Source organism: Seriola aureovittata, chromosome 22, assembly GCF_021018895.1.
Source record: "Seriola aureovittata isolate HTS-2021-v1 ecotype China chromosome 22, ASM2101889v1, whole genome shotgun sequence".
NCBI classification, from domain to species: Eukaryota; Metazoa; Chordata; class Actinopteri; order Carangiformes; family Carangidae; genus Seriola; species Seriola aureovittata.
Window position 1 is genome coordinate 7,008,170 of NC_079385.1, and position 17,914 is coordinate 7,026,083.

Genomic DNA, 17,914 nt, shown 5'->3' on the forward strand with positions numbered 1-17,914 from the left:
AGTGAGGAGACCACCGACTCCTCTCTCCATCCTCAGTCGCGAAGTAACTCTTCCTCCCCTGTTGCCGATCAGAGTTTCTAAAAATGTTGTTCTGTGCATGACTACCACCTGCTGTCTACCTCCGTCTCCTCCCTCCCTCTCCTCTCTGTCTTTCTCTGACTGTGTTGCTCTCAGTCGTGTCTGTTTTCATAAAGTCGTGTTTTCTCTGTCAACTATTTAATGCGATCTAACGAGACCAGATGAAAACCGTGGAGCAGCAACAATTCGTCATTGGTTTCCTCTACACCCAATCTGATTTTGTCAGAATATTTGACGACAGGGCCCTTTTCTTACCTTGTTGTGATTATTTAACTCCTTTTTACAGCTCCTCTCCTCTCCTCTCCTCTTCCTCTTCCTCTTTCTCTCCTCTCCTCTCCCTCAGTCTGTCTCTCTGTTCAGTATGCAGTGCTGAGAGGGCATCATTACGGAGCCCGTATTTGAGTCATTTTGATTTAAGCAGCCAGACAATGGCCTGTTGATTGAAGCAACCAGAAGGCAGACAATAGGGTTCTATGCCACATAATGTGCCACCATTTTTTCTGAGCTCCCCGCTTTCAGAAAAGGGCCCCGGCTCTCCATTGTGCCTCTCCCAGAGGGAAAAAAATGGTGCTTGGGGAGGAGGAATATTTTCCCGTGGTATGTCATTATTTTGCAAATTTCTATTATCTCATCATGTTGTCTTCATTGTAATTGCAGCTAATTAGGAGGCTAGTTAGGAGCCTGGGCTTTGAGGCTGGCTCGGCTGCTGAAAGGAGCCCACCGATTATGGCCCCGACAAGAGAGGAAGCAGGAGAAAAGGGGAGATTAATGCTGTTACCCAGGAGACACTGGCTTCCATCTGCGGGGAACAATGCAGTTTTGTTTTCTCCGGGATCCTGCTCAGATCAACAGAATAGGCTAGCTCTGCTCTGCTCTGCTTGGCGACAATGCCCAATTCTGTCTTACCGGGCTCGGGCAAAACCCCCCACCTCCCCCCACCCCTCCTCTCCTCACCTACCCCCACCCCCCACACCCCCAATCACAGTCGCTTTACCTTCCCTCCCTCCCTCCTCTGTCCCTCCTCCGTCATTCTCGCCACCTTTTCCTCCGTTCAGCGGGCCCTGACTAAAAAGCTTAGCGCCCTCAGAGAGCCAGCCAGCTCCAGTGACTGAGAGCTCTCACACACCCCCAGCACCAGATGAAAGCGGTGCGATGTGTGGATAGAGTTCCCAGGTTGTGGGAGGTCGTGCCCTTGTCACACACAGAGCTGCAAGGTTTTACTCCCCAATCCCTGCCGAGCTCCAAAGCACTTAATGAAATAATATACTCTCTCGCTTTTGCTCTTTCTTCTTCCGCTCGTTCCCTCACTCACCACACCAACCCTTCCCACCCCCAGCCACCTCCTTCACCGGGCCGAGGCAGGCCCCTTGTCTCAGAGCGGGGGCCCCGGGGCCCCTAGACACCTTCTTTGCAAAGAGAAGGAGGGAATACAATGAGAGAGGGAGCCTAGTTTGGTACAGTACAAACACACAGAGCACAAGCAGGCTAGGAGAAATGAAAGGCCTTTGTCTGCCTTTGTCAGGGGGGAAAAGGACACTGAGAAAGAGGGAGAGCAAGCGCTCATGGATAGAAAGAGACAGAGAGAGGAAGGCGATAGCAGGCTAGATCACATGACTCAGAGCATTGTGGTCCTGAGTGAGAAAGGTTTGGAGTGGAGCATCTCTCCATCTGGTCGAAAGCAAAAAAAAAAAGAAAAAAGAAAAAAGGGAGAGATGGATAGAAAGATGGAGAGAGAGAGAGGGAGCAACACAGCAAGGGAGCAAACAGAGAGAATGAGAGAAAGTATTGAGTAAGTGCCAGCGACATCTGCTCCCGTGGGCACAACAATAAAACTCCCTCTAGATCAGCCTCACACCATATACGCTCACACAATGCATCGGTCTCAAAGGCAGGAATAAATATGTGTGTGTATTTGCTCGTGTGAATGAAGAATGCTCTTATGTCCATGACGTCTGCCCACTGATATGTTCAACATTCACCTACACAATATCCAAATTGAGTCAAGGCATAGAAACTCTTCTGGTCTTGGATGTTTATCTTCATTGTGGATATCTTTTTGGCTGTTTTGGACATTTTCACTCTTTTTTTATTTTTGAAGTTCAGGGATAAAATGATGGTTAGTAGAGCCTTTAGTAATTCCAGCAAATTCCTGGCTGTTTAAGTTGAGTAAGGGCCTCATAGTTCTTCAAAGAAGAAAAGAATTCTTGACACGTCTCATCTTGTCTATTGTAAACCCACTTCTGCTTCGAACTGCAGATGCTTATTCAATATCTTCATGCGCTTTCCTTTTAGTAATGGTGTTCATATTATTCACATATTCAGCTTTCTTGCAATCTGCACTGTTTTTAATAGCCCTTAAGTCCAAACGGAGGAAAGTGTTGCGTGGTATTGTAAGAAACAGCCTACTTAAGCATCTTGTTTGGAAGTAATTACTGGTGAAGTTGTCTTGTTGTCTTGACCCCTGTTAAAACCATACCATAATAAATATTAAACAGTAGGTGTTTTATTTGAAGAGTAAGAAAACCATATGGCTCTGATACAGTGCCATACAGTAGCATATGAGGATGAATACGCAGATATAGGATCTGAACTTGGATCTACGTAGCAGCCACACAGCCTGTGATTATGAGCCAAAGAAACACTATTGGTACAATTATACATTTTCCTTGTTTAGACAGTATACAGTGAAAGAATTCAGTGTATAAATCCTAGCCATTTATTCTTTCAGATATCCTTTTGTATACAAGAAATGCTTTGTGTATGTTTTTTCTGTTAAGTGTTTGTTGGCCAAGGACCTGTTTTTGATTGGCTGAAAGATGATTGAAGATTTTTTTGTTGTTTTTTCTTTTTCAGTTGGGCTTTTGAAAAGTTGGAACGGAATAGTTGGAAACTTATATGTACCTGAATCAGAAAAAAAGCAACAAAACTTTAATCAAACAGCTTGAAAATCCTAACAGATTCTGAAAGCACGCAGACAAGGTAATCTGTGTTGTTTAGGGACCGCGGCGCGCCCCCCGCGCCATTTATCTTTGTGGGGAAAAATTTCTCCCTGTTGCGTTTAATGTGTAGTCAAAGTGGAGAGGGCGAAACGCTACTCTCTAATTTTGCATGTCATCTCTCTCCAAATCACTTCAAAGATGAGGCCTTTGCCAAAGATTTCCTCCCTTTTTCTCCTTGCCTCTTTCCTTTTCTCTCCCCTCTTTCTGTTCCGCCTTTTCTTGTTCCTGGAGTTGCCGTTGTCACCATCGCTTGGCGCCAGGAAATCGCGGGCATCTAAACAGCAGCACACAATGTCGTAAAAAGGCTCTAGAGTTTTACTTTCAGATGTCACTCCAATAGCACACATCTGCTACGTGCCGTGCATCTGCTAGGCTCTCCCGTCTCAGAGAGCCGGGAGCGCTGATTGAACTGAAGACAGAAAACATCCTCATTATCGCGGGCAATGAGCGAGCTGGGCTCCCCAACAGCCCCTTTTAATGCATTCACTCACTTAACTGCAGCCCAGTGTTGTGGATACACACATCTACATGCACATGCAGATACACGCATGTGCACGCACGTAGACATAGGCAGCCAGTCTACACATAAGCGCACACACAAACACACACACACGTGAAGGCACATACACACACGCTGCTTCAGTGCCAATCGTCCCTGTGTCATAGACAATAGTATTAAACAGCCATTGTGTTAAAGCTTACTGAGGTATCTGCTCTCCAGCCTGTCTGTGTGTACTGGATATTCTAGCAGCAATGGACCCGACTGTTTCTTCTGCAGCGTCTTGATTTGAATAAAATATATGCACATCAAGATATACTGTACATATACATACAAACAAAATGCATACACACAAATTACTTTTTTTAACTACAGTATATCCAGAAGCCTGAAGCTAAGATCCATCCTGACTCTGTCTTTCAACCCCCCCCCCCCCCCCCCCCCATCACTCTCATCCACACATATCTCATAAAATGCAGCCCATCAACCTGACTGAATTGCGAACTCAGTTTCCTCATTTGGCTCAAAGAGATACTCTAAGACAAGAGTACAAGTGCACCCAGCTGCTCCATTAGTCCGAAAGAACAGCTCTTTTAAACTCTAGTAACATGTACTGGGTGGCAGAGAGGGATTGTTGAGAGGATTTGAGGTGGAAAAAGCAACTGAGCTCTGCCTCAATTCTGAGCTCATCATCGTCAACAGTGACATGACAATGTTCTTGAAGTTACAGAGGAAAGTTTTATTGTAACTGAATACTGTTTTTTGACTTTTATAAAAAAAAAAACTGTTGCAGAGAAATATTTACTGACGGTAAAAAATAGGATACACCAGTAGACACCTTGACAAGTGGCATGTTAAGGGGAGTCAAAAATAGAGGGTTTCAACATAGAGGCTGAGGGTTATTAGAAAAGAACAAATTAAAACTAAAGCTAACTACATAAATATGGACCTGAGTTTTATGACATTATAAGTTTTGTCCTGAAATTTCAAATTTTCTAATAAAAAGCCCATTTTACAAACAGGAGTTGGATATGGTCATTTATCAGGCATAAATGGTCTAATGAACAACTTTAACAAGGTGCATTATGGGAAGTGCAGTGTTTTGGGGGGGCGTGACTTGTACTTGGGGTTAAAGTTCAGAATATTTCATCCTTCTTTAAGTTTCAGTTTGAGCCTGACTTTAGCAAACAACATGGATTTATAGGGTTATCGGGATTATAGATACTCATCTCTGTTGAGGCTCCACCTAATGATTAACATTGATACACCAAATGACTTTCTTTTTTTTTTTTTTTAAAGATCTTGCCTGTTGAAGATTAAAAATGCAGCTGCTCAACAGATGCATTGTAAGTTACCAGCTGTTGCCAGGTGCTCCAGTGTTTGCGTGTCTGACCTGGAAATAACCTCCTGTCAAAAGGGGAAAGCAGGCAACATGAAACACTTGTTCTTCTGAGGTAACGTCAGCCTCTGGATACAAGCTAAGTGATCAGTGACTGTGGAGGAAATTTGGAGTGGCACTGAGGGTGGCCAATCAGATTTCACAACCTGACAGCCTCCCCAGGCACTCCTTTAGCCCCACCCCCTGCATTTGTCATCACCTCCTTTTCGGGGAGAATCAGCTTTTCCTGCTCCCACCCTGCCTAGTACTTCACAGCCTTGGCTTCTCACCCTCACCTACTGATGCAGCGGTGGTAAGTGGTAACTGTGGCAACCGTCGCTAGTGTCCGACTTTAATGGCCACATTTCCAGGCCTGTTGTCAGTATCAAACAAAGCTTTTCCATTTCCTTTACTAATGGCAACCCCTTCACTGTCTCAGTGTATCTACTTGACAGATACACCATCCCCTCAGTTCAGATGTTCTTTAGTAAGTTTGCTAGATTATAAATCAAATACTTAATTAAGTTTATTTGGTTATGTAACTTTGTGAACTCTTGATCTCGATGCTGTATTGTCGGCTTGACATCAGAGACACAGCCTAGGCTCTCTCTGTGCTTGTGTGCAGAAGTCTAGCATGACTTCCCCTGCCTCTCCTGCACAATAAAATGACTGTCGCAGGCGTCCACAGACAGAGGCTGACTCTGGAGGATTTATAAAACGAGGGTGAGGAAAGGCAGAAGTGAGCGCGGAGGTGTGCCAATGCAACCAGCTGAGTTTGAGTGTGTGTAAGCTGTATTAGCTGACTGGGGTCAGCAGGGGTGAGGCTGTTCACCAGGTTAATAGCTACAGAATGAACTGAGGACACGGTAATAGACTGATAACAGGAGTAGGGTTGGGAAGAAGAGGGAGGACGAAAAAGGGGGAAAGACAAGTACAAGCCAAAGCAACATTAGCAGGAATCAGGAAAAAAGAGAGCAGTGAAGAATGGGAGAGAAGTGAGAGATGAAACACAGGAGAAACAGAAGGAAAAGGCAAGGGGATCAGAATAATGGGGGTTAAGGATAAGGATAGGTGGGAAGTGGGTATGTAGGGCCAGAGTGAAGGCACTATGGCTGGATAAGAATGAGAGGAAAAGATGTTCAAAAAACTATGGAAAGAAGTGAGAGGAGAGAGAAGGAAATGAATCAATAGTTAGTAACAAAGGTGAGGACAAACAATAGAGATTAAGGAGGTCAACAACTGATAAGGAAGAAATGCGGGAGAGGGAGGAATCAAGAGTTGTCTTCTGCACTCATCTGTAACACCTGTAATTCTTCATGTTCCATGTCAACATGTTTCTTCACATTTAACCAAAACTGCCATCTTTCCCCTAACTTTAACCAAAGTGCTTTTGTTGGCTTGACCAAACTACTAATTGCACTGTGAATTCAATCCCCGGTCTCTGGTCTGACAGTCATGCGCTCTTTACGCCCACAACCACCTCCTGGTGACTCCCCTGCCATTAATAAATACACAGCTTCATTGATAAGAAAAAGAAAAAGTTGTCTCAGAACATAATCAAGTTTCCTGCAAAACATATTTACTGTTGCAGTTTAGTTGTGAATGAATGTAGTTTGAAGGAGACAGGGTTGGAAGTGTTTGGTCTAATGTTTATGGAACTGACCTATAATAGGGAATAAAATTCAGGATGTCTTGGCCATTCTTTTTATCTGTCTTTAGCAAGTCCCTCAACTTTATGGCAGTGCAGTACTAAGTTGCAGAGTGTTCTTTAAATTGGTGATATGATATTATAGCATGGCCATTGCATCGGGGTAGAGAAAAACTGAGATTTTAAGTGACATCTGACAAACGCTCTTTGCAATATGCTTTTGTTGGTGCATTAAGGAGTCACACTGAGAGGCTTTATACTGTATTTGTACTTTCACATTGTGGAGGGTCCACACCGGACCATCAAGTGTTAATGTTAATGTTACAGAGAATTTGCAACAACAAAGGTAGCTGCTTGCATCGCAAAGCTGAATACATCCTGTTTGTCCACACTCTTTTATAAAAAAAAAAGTAGGTGCATTTGAATGTTTGGATTTTTTTCTCCCTCATTACAGTGCGAGATTGATGGCAGAATAACTTATGCATACAAGACAAACAGTGCAACAGCAAATTAGGCTTCACCTTATTGCCTTAAAGAGCAGAAGGATGCATTCCACATCAAGAAGAGCAATTTTTAATGATAAATTCAAATGTTTTTATGTAAATATCGTTCTATTTACATTACAAGTGAGGGGAGCGAGTCCCCCGGTAGACAATTCATAACGTAAGGTGAAGACAGATGAGAATCCGAACCTCTGGACGGGTTAAATGATTAGATTCTCGCTCAAACGCAACTGTGTGTGTGCATGTGTGTGTGTCCATGTCCATGGTCTAATGACTGCGCTGTCTGCAGAGAGTGGAACACAGGAGGGAATTAGTCATCATTGCATATCAAAGACTTAGCCATTAGAGACACAGGGTAGGGTCTTCCTAATGAGAGGGGGTACCGGTGTTTGTGCTGGTGTGTGTGTGTGTGTGTGTTTGTTTTGATGGGTCACAGTGTATGCATTCTTAGACACACATACCTTCAAAAGCAGCCTGTTTTATACATATAATATTTTGTCACTTGTTTAGAGGAAAGGTGCTGATCACCAACACACATGCAGATGAACACACACGTACTGACATAATTTATAGAAACACACAATGTTTTTTTATATATATATATATATATATATATATATATATATATATATATATATATATATATATATGCGTACACCTCAAAGACATGCTCTGAGATGTAGACGAAGTCAGAGACACACGCACTGTGTTGCCAGGCCCCTCTGGCAGGCCTCGCCGTGCCTCTCAGTGTGGCACGACGTGGGCAGAGGTGCCAGCGAGATGCCAGGGCTTTGTGTGCCACGCTAGATCAACGCCAGGCATCACATATACACATCACACAACGCACCCAAGGGCGCAGGACTCACACGCCCACCTATAAACTTCCATCTATACGTACATCCGTCTCCATCCATGCTATTTCCCCTATACGTTTATCTCGTGTGTGTGTGAGTGTGTCTGTGTGTGTGTGTGTGTGTGTGTGTGTGTGTGTGTGTGTGTGTGTGTGTGTGTGTGTGTGTGTGTGTGTGTGTGTGTGTGTGTGTGTGTGTGTGTGTGTGTAGGCTGATTGGCGATGCCCTCTGTGCCATCTGCAGCAACCCCTCCCACCCTTCCCACTCATCACAAGGGTGGGCTTAACCATCTGTGTGCCAGTTTGTTCCCACAGTGAGAAAAGGGGGATCTGGAAGAGAGCGGGGGGGGGGTTGTAGCGATGGTGATGGCGGTGGTAACAGGGGTTACCAGGAAAAACACACACACACACACACATAAAAATTCAAAGCAGCACAGTGTACTCTGTTGAGATAAAGTCAAGAACTGACATGCAGGTTCACAACAACACAAAGTGGCTCTGCATGCAGAGTGAAAGCACGAGAGATTTCATGTAATGTGCAGCTTGCAGGATGGTTTAGGAGCATATTGTGCACATCATTTTCTAGTGGAGTGGTTTTATATATTTATTTATTTATTTTGTATAAATGAATCTAGAATCAGCCGTCCAGAGGGTGTCAAAGAGAGCAGCAACAGGAGAGGTGTCAATAGCTCCATAAGCACCAATATCATAAGAAACCAATAGTAAGGGTCAAGGGTCAAAGCCCAAGTGACCTGATAGTATTCCTGTGGGCAAAGATGGAAGTGCTTAGAATAGAAATACTGAGGCAGAAGAGCTTACTGCAATTATGTTTACCCAGCACATAAACACACATAGAAGCTGTTTAAAATAATCAGTCATTTGTGTCGTTAATGTGTGTAGTCTAGACACCAGTAAACACACATTGTGACATTTTGATCTAATCTGGCGGAGACTACATAACTGCATCAAGACCACCCTAGCAGATATGATTTTAGTACAAATTCAGAAGCTTTACTCCTATTAACTCCACCTCCTGGCTGTGAAGTGTTTAGGACGTGACCTCATAAATGAATTGTATTTAAATTTATGTCAGTCATATTTATACATGTACGTGTCACCATATGAGTGTAGGGATTTCCCCTCATATACGAACGTGAAAAGGAGTTAAGACAGTTTCTTGTGCTCGTTCCCTTTTCTGAAACGTAGCTAAAATGTAGTGAACAAACACACACACACACACACACACACATACTGTCCTCACTGTAAAACACAAGGTTCATGTAGCACTGATGATGCAGGACGACATTACCAAAACTGTTGCCTGTCAGTTCATATGACTTCATGCTTACAGTCTGAACACAAAACCAGTCCAGAACTATAAAACAACAATCTATCATTTTAGTCCTTGCACCAAATAAATCAAAAAGGTGTGAAAGAGGTGCGAGACACACCAAAGTGTGACAAACCTCCTCTGTTCAGCATGGCCTCAAGCAAATATAAATATGATTAACTATTAAATCAATTTGCACCAAAAAAAAAAATTACATATACATATACATAAAAACACTTTGAAAAGCAGTTACTCAATGTGCCACATGCCTGTGTTGTCCTGGTCGTAGGAGCACACAAACACAGGCAGCTACACATTGAACCAATATTGAAATCTGATGTAAATGGTTTCTATAATAAGGTGGTGAGTTGTGGTCTGGTAATGACAGTGTGTGTGTGTAGGCTGCATGCTGCTAAATGGAGGCTGCTGGGTCGTAAGATGTTTAGGAGGCTCGCCACAACTAAGGTGGCCACAGGCCAACTGGCTGGAGGCCTTAAACCTCAAGCAGCACTGTTTTCTTTTTTCTTTTTTCTTTTCTTCAGATCCCTCGACTAGTTTTGCTCGTTTTTCCTACGCCTTATCCACCGTCACTGTCTTACTTTGGCATCTTGTTTGGCTTTTTTGTCTTATCTCAATTCACCCTCCTCCAACCATCAAACAAACACACATATCACAAACACGCACGGGTGCACATGTACAGAAATACTGTAAAACACCAAAAACAAGCATATTGTCAAGGCTTCCATGCCCGCCCCCTTGCCCTACCTGCCCTTCTGTAAAATACACACACACACGCGCACACACTTCTGTCTTATTATTCTTTATCACACATAGCCTTGAAGAGAAAATGGAAAAAACAAAAGAAAGAAAAACTCTTAACCGTCAAACCTCACACCCAGTCTGCTATGCGATAAGATTAGATTTATTTCTCCAGCTGTGGCATAGAAAATGGAAGTGGATTATTTAGTTAAAGAAAAAAAAAAGACAGAATTAAATTAAAACTTGTAGGCGTTATTGTTAAGCAAGGAACAGTGGGGGCTTAAATATATAGGCTCAGCATAGCCCTCAGGCAGTGGATAGCACATTCTCCTCTCCTCTTGTTCTCACCAATGGACTTAAAACACACACACATATAAACAGCCTTCCAGACCACAAAGCCTGTGTAGAAAATCAGAAAATCATTTCCTCTTCACTCTAGATTTCCTCCTGCTCTCTCTCTCTCTCTCTCTCTCCTTCTTTTCTTCTGTTCTCTCTGTCGTCCCCCTTCTCCCTCAGAGCAAGTACACAGGGGGCTGCCAGGGCGCATCAATCCAGGGTTGAGCTTGTGCCTTGACGTGGAGAAAACACAAAGTGCAGAGATTTGGTGCATAAACATGTATGCTCTTAAAAAAAAAAAAAACGGCTGCGGCGAGCGAGGAGAGGGGAACAGTGCCAAATCCCCCCATTCAGCCTCAGACCGAAGTAGGCAACATCCTGACAGCTTTGAGGTGGTGGTGGTGGTGGTTGGGGGGCTGGGGAAAGGAAAAGGAGGAAGAGAGATAGCAACTAAGGCAGAGATTGTGATGGAGGAGGAGGGAGAGGGAGATGAAGAGGTAGAGAGAGAACATCAGCTGCTGGGGATAAAAAACAAAGCTCAGGGAGTCTCAAAGTGATAATCTGCTGTGTTTTCATATTTAAAAATGTTTTGCTCTTATCTATCTCTGTGATATAATGAGGCTGGAAAGCAACTTTTAGTTTGTCCACTAACTACTCTCCGGGAAAATATATTCACGTGCTCAAATTATCTTGATTCCTATGAATGGGAAAATAAGGAACATCAGAAATTGGAAAGTTGTCCATTCTTGACCTTGGAAACAGCAGCTGATAAAACTCACCTGAAAGTTCATGTAGTGGCTGCTCTGGAGCTTCGTGACCGATGTAATCATAATCATAATCGTCCGGATTTTAACTCCTAAATATCAAACATATTTGATGTTGTCAAGGGCAGCCCGATGAGTCTGCAACAGTTCAGGAGGTTTCAGACGGGATCCGTAAAGCCCTCACATTAACAGATGATCTGGCACTGACCGAGTTCCCAGGGTTAAATTGTCCAGGCTTCGAATGCCGAACTGTACTCAAGGAAAACCATTCACACGTAATTCTGCCTCCTAGGGCTATGCGGAGCTCGTAGGCTATGGCATCATCCGTGGATCTGTTGGGGCGACATGCAGATTTCAGAGGGTCCAGGTTGACAGGTGAGGAGGAGGCAATGACGCCTTTAATCAGCCTCTCAAAGTGTTTCATCACCACAGTGGTCAGGGCTACCACGCGATAGTCGCTGAAAACAGCTGGGCAGGGGTTTCTTCAGGACAGGAACTATAGGGTGCATAAAAGGTGTGCAGTTCATCGATCAGAGAGATGTTGATAGATGTGGCTGTCGCTTTATCCATACCACGTTTTCTGATCGGGAAATGTCCTGATGGTAACTTTTGGGATTGTGTTGTTCAGCGCTTTCCTTATAAATCCCACAGTGGCTTCTGTAAACACATCAATATCGTCACCTGAACCCGTTGCAGTCGGTGTATTCCAGAGCATCCTGTAAGGCCTTTGCGCTGGGGGCGTCCTGCTTCGGCCTCCGTTTATATTTTGGCACGAGGTCGATGGCGGCAGGGTCTGATTTGTCCAATTGCAGGGTGAAACTTTCCTTTGCGGCCGTCCCCTGAAGGGTGTCTGACGGTGATCCAGAGTCCTCTCTCCTCTGGTGGGGCACGTGACATGCTGCCGAAGGTCCGGCCTCCCTTGTTAAAGTGCTACTAGTAAAACAAATTAACATGTGGGAGTTGTCAATCAGTTGGAGGGTTGGTTCTTAAGCGAGGCCAGCACCTTGGAAGGCGACCGCGCTCCCATTGTTGTGTGTGTGTGCGTGGGTGAATGTGAAGCAATGTGAAGCACTTTGTCCTGTTCTCAGGTTGGAAAGACATTATCAGTGCAGTCCTTTTACCATAGCATGAAAGCCATTTGGTTGTCAAGCTGAAACAAAAAAACTATAGTGCTTTGACCTTCAGAGCACATGTACAGAAAAGAGTGAAAGACACCAGGATGATGCATACGTCCATGCCAGTGACATCTGTGATGAGAGTAATTCATTAATGTGGTTATAATGGAATAATCAGAGTACGTGTAAACGCGCCACTGGCTGTCTTCTTCACAGTGACGTGTCAACTGACTCACATGTATACACAGGTGTGCGTTGCTTCTTTTTGCCATTCATCTGAGCACTAAAAGCCACAGCTCATGCTCAGTCACTGCTTGGATCCAGCAAACATCCCCACCCCCCCACCCCCCCTCCCCTTCTCCCCCCGGATATTTTATTCATTCTCGCTCTTCTCTGTCTACAGATTGATTTTAGTCAGTCAAAGCCTTTAGTTTGCTGTTAACTGAGAAGAGAGGAAGAGTTCAAGGAAAAGTCTCCATTGTCTGTGATGCAGTCAGGTAACAGGACAATTGTGGTGTGTGTGTGTGTGTGTGTGTGTGTGTGTGTGTGTGTGTGAGTTTGTGCACTCATATATAAACACTTTTTTTTTTTGTGTATTTGTCTTTTTTGCTTGTGTGTATATATGTGCGTTTCCAAGATGTCTTGACCATCATTTTTTGTAAATCATTCACTTTTTATTTATCTTCCCAGGCTAGTGTTTCATTAACCCTACTGTGACACAGACTCCCTTTCATTCACTTGTTGCATTGTCTGCTCCAGCCGCTCGCTCTCTCACAGCACTAAAGATTACTAATAAATAAGTGACACCAGAAACACTCAGCCATAATTAACTGACTTGATATTTTCAAGGAGAGGAGAAAAAAAAAATCCAGCTAATTAGGAATGAGTTAAGATTTGCACAAAGAGTACAGATCGTTAATTAATTTTCCACGCAGCCTTTGTCGGGGAAGAAAACAGCTTTGTTTACACTGCAGCGTTTGCCACAGTGGTTAGAGCAGCGACAGGGAAAAGGTCTCCGACACACTCGCACACACAAACTGCAGTCCACGTCCAGCAACCTTGAGCAGCAGCAGAAATCAAGAGTGTCTCAAGAATCAGACAAATGAAGAGATGGGATGCTGTCAGTCAGGTAAAACAGAAACAAGCTGCTTACCAGGAGAAATATATTTAAAAAAAAAACAAATCACTACTTTTCTGTTGCCCTATGATGTTGGAATAAAGCCCCGACAATCACACAGCTCCTCAAAATGAATTTCCCAGGATACTGAATTTCGCCAAACTCACAGGTGCACCCCAACAGGTGGATAACTCAAGATTTACAATTCATCACTTTGTAATTAAAGGGTCAGTTCACCCAAATCACAAAAGAAAAACATGTTTTATCTCGTTACTGATACCTAGCTATGCAAATAGGATGTGCCCAGGCTTTGAAATATCTTTGAGATTTCTGCCTTGAACGTAACATAGTGGAGGTGGATGGAATTTCACGTGTGGATTTCACAGAACCGTCTTCCCAGATAAAGACCTTAGTTTTCACCGGAACCTGCTTTCCATCAAAAAAATGTTGTTTTGAACAGAACAGAGCAGAACTCCATTGTCTATGGGCAGCAAAAGACATTTAAAAGACTAGCTCAACATTTTTGGAAAGTACATGTATTCACTTTCTTGCTGACACTCTCATGTCTGTGTGCTAAATATGTAGCTGGAGCCAGGAGGCGATTAGCTTAGCTTAGCACAAACACTGGAAACGGACAGAAACAGCTAGCCTAGCTCTAAAAACAAACTCCACCAGCTCCTCAAATGCTTACTAATTAACATGTTGTATGTTTGACGTGGAGCTCTGTGCTGTGACTGCACCCGCACCAGCCTGCACACCACAGGATGCTGCGAAGGCTCCTCAACCTCTCAGCTTGCCGTCTGAAAGCACCTTAATAGTCATACCTCGATGTCCCAGAAGAGTGAACCTGGTGTGCACTTTTCATGTTACTGACACCAACATACCTTGGTGGTAAAAAGTGGCAGACAGAGCAATTTGTCTGTCTGTCTTCTTGTTTCTACCTTTCTACCTGCCCATTTATCTGTTCATTTTTCCTGCCCGAGAAGGGATTGATGGGTTTGGAAGGTGGAATAGACTCAAGGCAGACACACAGAGACGGAGAGAAAGAGTTGCTTGTAAGTGTAAATGAGCACGCGCATGTCTACATCCATGTCACTGCATGTCAGTTCAAGTGCCACTGGAGAGAAGGTGTATGTGTGTGTGAGTGTGTGTGGATGAGAGCGTCCTGAGCCCCTGCCTGTATTAAGAGGGCCCTGGCAGCAAGAGATAGCGGCTCTATCTTAATGGCTTCTGCCGCCTGCCACTCAGCCTTCAGACGGGGTCCTCTGCCTGCACGTGTCTCCCCACGATAAAGCCACTTCACAGGGGCTTGTGCCTCTCCACGCTGGCCTCTCCTCCTCTCCCAGGAAGGGGGAGAGAGAAAGAAGAAAAGATGCCAAAGGTATTGATATATGAGCTCACCCTGAGACTGAGACGAGATGTGAGAGAGAGACAGGCGGAGAGAAGAAGGAGCATTCACACCTCTGGCCCTCACGCTCAATTCTGAATTGTTGATCATATCACATATTTTTGAACTGTCGTAGGATGTAACCTAGAATATAATATCTGACACAACGACGTGTTAAGACGTCACAACTATTTTTGGACCTATTCTCCTGCACACATTTTGGTTTTGTGCGTTTGACTGATCGATTGAAGTAAGGCATCTCCTCAGACACTAGTCAAGTTTTCCATCTGGTTTTCTTTCCATTGTTGTGTCTCGGAGTCATTAATGTATTAATGCTGGCTCAGATAAGCCGCTGTGGGTGCCAAAACCCTAACTGTCAGGTGAATGATGTAAGCTTTACTCAGTCCACTGCTATTCCAGTGGTAGCTCATCATGAGGGAGCAGCTCACATTGTCAGAACAGCAGCAGCAGCAGCTGTGGGACAAACTTAAGTGTTCCTCATGGAGCCATACTGAGCTGCTTGATCAGACTTGTTGGCATGCAAGCTTTCTTGTGAAATGGTGTATGGACAACAGCAGCTTTTGCAAAAGACCACAACAAGAAGAACAAGAGCAGGAATTGCATGCCAGCTTAAATAGGCCACTTTTTTTTTTTTTTTTCGCAATGGGTGCTTTGGAAATACGTTGCAGTGACAACACCATGTCATGTGTGAGTGTGGCAGTGCAACTGGTGTTGACTGCATGAACTACTTCACTCCATTTAAAGCCTAAATGCAATATTGTGTACAAGAGTAGGTTTAAAAATATTGCTGCAGGCTGGTGGCTCAGACTGCTGTATAAATAATCCACTCCTATCACAGTGTTGACATTGGACAATTCTGCAAAACCCGGGATTATATTCACTCAACAAAGTTTGTATTGTTATGTTTTTTTTTTTTAACTGTTATCATGAAAATCCGAGGTTAACAGTTCATTCTTGACCTGGGAAACAGCAACACCCTGAGTACTGAGAGTTAGTGGACTTTGGCAGCTGCTGGATAAAGTGAACATGCACAAGACGTCCTACTGGTCCCCTGAATTATCAACATTTTTAACATCACAAGTGTTTTTCCCTCCAACTTTTTTTATGGCCATTTTCAGTTTTTGCATATAAAAAAAACCTTAGCAGAAACAGAAAATAATACAAAAAAAAAAGAAAAACTAACAAAAAAAACCCCCCTCAGAATATCAGAGTTGAATAAACTGAATAATCAATCATCAATATCAATCACTCATTCGTTACCCAATGGATGAACATTTCCATTCCGTCTTGCTGTAAATGGCTACGAGCGAAAATCGAAAAAACATTGCCAAATTTTGGGCTCCTCTGTCCTAGAATTTTGATTCACAACATCACAGAGCAGCAATATTCAACAAACCCTCGCTCGCTCATTTCTCTCCAATTTAAATGCAAACAATATCATTTTGTAGATGTGATCTTGCTCTTCCACTGAAAACCTTCTTAGGTCCATAACTACTGATTTGCCACATTGTGTCTGATGTGTGTGTCTCCACATTTGCATAATATGGCCCGTGAATGTTTGTGAAAATGTGTGCAAGATGTGTGTGACTATATATGTATATGTGTGTGTGTATGTGTGTGTGTCTCCAGGCTTTGGGATTGTTTACTGCCGGTCTCTCCCTGCCCCTGCTCATGGTCGGCCCCTAATGCACTACAGCTGTTAGGGTCCCGACACAGGGGCCTCCCATCAACGGTTTCATTGTAATGGACTTTATGTGTGTGTGTGTGTGTGTGTGTGTTGTGTGTACATGTTTGCTTTTCTGCGTGATTTTTTTGCTGTTTGTGAATGAGAGTGTGTTTTTTTGGAACATGAACATGTGTATGTGTAGTTGCTGCACTGTGAATATTTGCTGTTCCTTCTGGGTATTTTTTTTCCTGTCTCTCCGCTACAGTGTTCAATTCTGCATGTGTGTGTGTGTGTATATCCTGTCCGCATACGAGCAGCTTTGTGATACCTTCTCCCTCCATCTTTCTTGTGTCACCTCCCTCCAGCCTCTCCAAAAACACAACTCCGATTATGAACCTATGAATCACTTAACAAGCCTCTTTTGTTTCAGACCAGGTGAAACACTCACTGTTCTCTCACTGAACACATTACAATCCGTCAGCCTTGTTCATTCATTCGTATACCACAGGAAGATGTTTTGATACATATATATATATATTTATATAGAGATTTCTTCCCTTCATCCCCTCTCTCTGTTCCTTCAAATGCTCTTTCTTTGCAGCATTGCTGAGAAACCCTGACCCTCAGTCGGAGGGTCCGATATAAGCTCATGAAAAACCTCTACATATTATCGGTAGAATCGGTACATTCGTTGTGCGTATGCGTTGCCCGCTGCACCGTCTCAATTTACTATAGTATCCATTGTCAAATCAAAATGAATCATTGCTAAGTTCATTGCAAAGTAAATTCTGAAGGCCACTATTAGCCGTACCCATTGTGTGAAAGGTAATGACAAACACAAGCCTCATCCCCGTTCTCTCAGCTGTCTGTAGCAGGGAGGGGGGAGCAGGCCAAGGGGTGTGCCCAGGTCAGCGCTGCTGCGTTATGTTGACCGATTGCTGCCGACTCAGCCGCATAATGGAGAAATTAAGTTTCTGTAATGCACAAATGAGGTTATCATTGGTTTTGCAGCTGTTTACGGGGTCAAGGAGAGATGCCGTTTCCAATCGGGGCTCAATTTAGTCGAGGAATGCGATTAGATTTAGCCCTCCCAGTGTATTCTCTCCATTTGACCATGAATTAGATTAGGTAAATAGAAAACTAATGCCACTGATTGTTGGTGACATTGACATGTTCATATTGCTGCCTTATAGAGAGCAGAAGGAGAAGTCGGCATGGATGCGTGCTTAGTCTGTGTGTGTGTGTGTGTGTGTGGGTGTGTGTGAGTGTATGCGTACACGTGCACAAATATATGTATGTAATTATATATATTCAGTGTAAACAAAAGCAATGTAAAGAAGTGAATTCATATCTTAGAGACCGTCCTGTAAGAAATGTCTGTGCCGGCACAGAGCTTTTCCACAGGAGACTGTTGGTCATCTCCCATGTGAATAGTCGTTGTTCTTAACCACTGACTGTTCCACA

At 43.6% G+C, this 17,914-nt stretch overlaps 1 protein-coding gene across 4 annotated transcripts in view; it reads left to right on the top strand.

Moving 5' to 3' along the window:
- sox5 (SRY-box transcription factor 5) overlaps positions 1–17,914 on the top strand; it is a 235,884-nt gene that overhangs the window by 116,045 nt on the left and 101,925 nt on the right. The gene's annotated exons all lie outside the window — the stretch shown is intronic.